The 5,000-nt window shown below is 43.4% G+C and overlaps 1 pseudogene; it reads left to right on the top strand.

The window, feature by feature from the left end:
- Positions 1–5,000, top strand: part of LOC106575017 (ephrin type-A receptor 6-like) — a 189,851-nt pseudogene that overhangs the window by 142,209 nt on the left and 42,642 nt on the right.

Genomic DNA, 5,000 nt, shown 5'->3' on the forward strand with positions numbered 1-5,000 from the left:
ATCAAGCCAGGTAGTCCTGAGGCATGGTCCTCGGGCTCAGGTCCTCCGAGAGAGAGAAAGAAAGAAAGAGAAAGAGAGAATTAGAGAGAGCCTATTTAAATTCACACAGGACACCGGATAAGACAAGAGAAATACTCCAGATGTGACAGACTGACCCTAGCCCCCCGACACATAAACTACTGCAGCATAAATACTGGAGGCTGAGACAGGAGGGGTCAGGAGACACTGTGGCCCCATCCGATGAAACCCCCGGACAGGGCCAAACAGGTAGGATATAACCCCACCCACTTTGCCAAAGCACAGCCTCCACACCACTGGAGGGATATCTCCAACCACCAACATACCATCCCGGGACAAGGCCGAGGATAGCCCACAAAGATCTCCGCCACGGCACAGCCCAAGTGGGGGCGCCAACCCAGACAGGAAGACCACGTCAGTGACTCAACCCACTCAAGTGACGCACCCCTCCCAGGGACGGCATGGAAGAACACCAGTAAGCCAGTGACTCAGCCCCCGTAATAGGGGTAGAGGCAGAGAATCCCAGTGGAAAGAGGGGAAACCGGCCAGGCAGAGACAGCAAGGGCGGTTCGTTGCTCCAGCCTTTCCGTTCACCTTCACACCCCTGGGCCAGACTACACTTAATCATAGGACCTACTGAAGAGATATGTCTTCAGTAAAGACTTAAAGGTTGAGACTGAGTCTGCGTCTCTCACATGGGTAGGCAGACTATTCCATAAAAATGGAGCTCTATGGGAGAAAGCCCTGCCTCCAGCTGTTTGCTTAGAAATTCTAGGAACAATTAGGAGGCCCGCGTCTTGTGACCGTAGCGTACGTGTAGGTATGTACGGCAGGACCAAATCGGAAAGATAGGTAGGAGCAAGCCCATGTAATGCTTTGTAGGTTAGCAGTAAAACCTTGAAATCAGCCCTTGCCCCCAGGAAGCCAGTGTAGGGAGGCTAGCACTGGAGTAATATGATCAAATTTTTTGGTTCTAGTTCTAGCAGGCGTGTTTAGCACTATCTGAAGCTTATTTAGTGCTTTATCCGGGTAGCCGGAAAGTAGAGCATTGCAGTAGTCCAACCTAGAAGTAACAAAAGCATGGATACATTTTTCTGCGTCATTTTTGGACAGAAAGTTTCTGATTTTTGCATTGTTACGTAGATGGGAAAAAAGCTGTCCTTGAAACAGTCTTGATATGTTCTTCAAAAGAGAGATCAGGGTCCAGAGTAACGCCGAGGTCCTTCACAGTTTTATTTGAGACGACTGTACAACCATCCAGATTAATTGTCAGATTCAACAGAAGATCTCTTTGTTTCTTGGGACCTAGAACAAGCATCTCTGTTTTGTCCGAGTTTAAGATTAGAAAGTTTGCAGCCATCCACTTCCTTATGTCTGAGACACAGGCTTCTAGCGAGGGCAATTTTGGGGCTTCACCATGTTTCATTGAAATGTACAGCTGTGTGTCATCCGCATAGCAGTGAAATTTAACATTATGTTTTCGAATGACATCCCCAAGAGGTAAAATATATAGTGAAAACAATAGTGGTCCTAAAACGGAACCTTGAGGAACACCGACATTTACAGTTGATTTGTCAGAGGACAAACCATTCACAGAGACAAACTGATATCTTTCCGACAGATAAGACCTAAACCAGGCCAGAACTTGTCCATATAGACCAATTTGGGTTTCCAATCTCTCCAAAAGAATGTGGTGATCGATGGTATCAAAAGCGGCACTAAGATCTAGGAGCACGAGGACAGATGCAGAGCCTCGGTCTGACGCCATTAAAGCGTTTCGTATACATTGTTTGTCTTCAGGAAGGCAGTGAGTTGCTGTGCAACAGCTTTTTCTAACATTTTTGAGAGGAATGGAAGATTCGATATAGGCCGATAGTTTTTTATAATTTCTGGGTCAAGATTTGGCTTTTTCAAGAGAGGCTTTATTACTGCCACTTTTAGTGAGTTTGGTACACATCCGGTGGATAGAGAGCCGTTTATTATGTTCAACATAGGAGGGCCAAGCACAGAAAGCAGCTCTTTCAGTAGTTTAGTTGGAATAGGGTCCAGTATGCAGCTTGAAGGTTTGAGGCCATGATTATTTTCATCATTGTGTCAAGAGATATAGTACTAAAGCACTTTAGTATCTCCCTTGATCCTAGGTCCTGGCAGAGTTGTGTAGACTCAGGACAACGGAGCTTTGGAGGAATACCCAGATTTAAAGAGGAGTCCGTAATTTGCTTTCTAATGATCATGATCTTTTCCTCAAAGAAGTTCATAAATTTATTACTGCTGAAGTGAAAGCCATCCTCTTGGGGAATGCTACTTTTTAGTTAGCTTTGCAACAGTATCAAAAATACATTTTGGATTGTTCTTATTTTCCTCAATTAAGTTGGAAAAATAGGATGATCGAGCAGCAGTGAGGGCTCTTCGATACTGCACGGTACTGTCTTTCCAAGCTAGTCGGAAGACTTCCAGTTTGGTGTGGCGCCATTTCCGTTCCAATTTTCTGGAAGCTTGCTTCAGAGCTCGTGTATTTTCTGTATACCAGGGAGCTAGTTTCTTATGACAGATGTTTTTAGTTTTTAGGGGTGCAACTGCATCTAGGGTATTGCGCAAGGTTAAATTGAGTTCCTCGGTTAGGTGGTTAACGATTTAACACCATTACCAGTTTATAACACCATTACCATTATATAACACCATTACCATTATATAACACCATATATTTCCATTACCATTATATTGACATTTTATTATACCTTTATTTAACAAGTCAGTTAAGAACAAATTCTTATTTTCAATGACGGCCTACCTTGTTCAGGGGCAGAACGACAGATTTGTTCCTTGTCAGCTTTGGGATTCGAACTTGCAACCTTTCGGTTACTAGCCCAACGCTCTAACCACTAGGCTACCCTGCCGCCCAACCCTACCACCATTACCATTACATAACACCATTACCATTATATAATGCCATTCCCATTATATAACACCATTACCATTATACAACACCATTACCATTATATAACACCATTACCATTATATAACACCATTACCATTATATAACATCATTACCATTATATAACACCATTACCATGATATAACACCATTACCATTATATAACACCATTACCATTATATAATGCCATTACCATTATATAACACCATTACCATTATATAACACCATTACCATTATATAACACCATTACCATTATATAACACCATTACCATTATATAACACCATGGGGTAGCAAGACTGGGACCACCAAGAGTTCCAAACCAATGAATGTAAATGAATGGACAATCACACAATTTTTCCCCACAGTATGTGAAGACACAATGGTGCATTTGAAGGTCAAGAAGTCGGTTTTAGCTTGCTAAGGGTTTCTGCTAAGTTTAGGAGGGAAGGCGGTTTAGCTTGCTAGGTCAGGAAGTCGGTTTTAGCTTGCTAAGGTGAGGAAGTCGGTTTTAGTGTTTGGCGGTCTTTTCTGTAGGGCTTTTATCTTGCTAAGGTCAGGGAGAGGGTTTTTTATTCGTGAAGGTCAGGAAGTCGGTTTTATGCTTGTTAAGGTCAAGAAGTCGGTTTTAGCTGGCTAAGATGGTGTCTTATGGGAGGAGATTTATGTAGACATTAACATGCGCAGTTTGAGCTACTCCAGGAAGTGATGTTGCTGACTAGCTCAGTGCTGCCCCCTCTCGATGAGTATCTCGACTTGAAGGCCAACCGGGGGTACTGCAGGCTGCCAGTACCAACTATATAATCCTTATAACTTCTTCTGTGAGCGATTTAAAAAAAAAATTAACTGGTTCAAGGACGTACATCTGGTGGAGTAGAAGAAATGATTAATACCATGATTGTCTTAAAAAATTACAACATTTGTACACGAATATTGACCACAAAGTTTTACATTTTCCTCATTTACTACGAGGGGGGGGGCATCCTGTATTCTGAATTGAGAGGCGGCAGTTGCTCTCCCCCTGGTCCAAACCACTGATGAGTATTTGGGGAGTATTTTTACACAATGTATTTGACCCAGGCCTGTGAATGTGTCTCTGCAGGTCCTTCTCTGGTTGGCGTGGTGAGGAAAGACTGGGCGTCTGACAACAGTATCGCCCTCTCCTGGACGGAGGTAGAACAGCAGCCTAACGACATACTGGACTACGAGATCAAGTACTACGATAAGGTACAGTCCTATAGACCACATTTATGTAACACTTTAGTTGTATAGAGCAATGCAAAGGTTGTCGGTTCATTTCCCACACGGCTCACATACTAAAATGTATTCAGTCGTGGCCAAAAGTTTTGAGAGTGACACAAATATTAATTTTCACAAAGTCTGCTGCCTCAGTTTGTATGATGGCAATTTGCATATTCTCCAGAATGTTATGAAGAGTGATCAGATGAATTGCAATTCATTGCAAAGTCCCTCTTTGCCATGCAAATGAACTGAATCCCCCAAAAAACATTTCCACTGCATTTCAGCTCTGCCACAAAAGGTCCAACTGACATCATGTCAGTGATTATCTCGTTAACACAGGTGTGAGTGTTGACGAGGACAAGGCTGGAGTTCACTCTGTCATGCTGACTGAGTTCGAAAAACAGACTGGAAGCTTCAAAAGGAGGGTGGTGCTTGGAATCATTGTTCTTCCTCTGTCAACCATGGTTACCTGCAAGGAAACAGGTGCCATCATCATTGCTTTGCACAAAAATGGCTTCACAGGCAAGGATATTGCTGCGAGATTGCACCTAAATCAACCATTTATAGGATCATCAAGAACTTCAAGGAGAGCGGTTCAATAGTTGTGAAGAAGGCTTCAGGGCGCCCAAGAAAGTCCAGCAAGCGCCAGGACCGTCTCCTAAAGTTGATTCAGCTGCGGGATCAAGACAGCTGCGGGATCGGGACAATTTTGCCTAAGAACACAGCCATGAATAAAGAATGGTACCAACACATCCTCCGAGAGCAACTTCTCCCAACCATCCAGGAACAGTTTGGTGACGAACAATGC

This window comes from Salmo salar, chromosome ssa16 (assembly GCF_905237065.1).
Source record: "Salmo salar chromosome ssa16, Ssal_v3.1, whole genome shotgun sequence".
Lineage (NCBI taxonomy): Eukaryota > Metazoa > Chordata > Actinopteri > Salmoniformes > Salmonidae > Salmo > Salmo salar.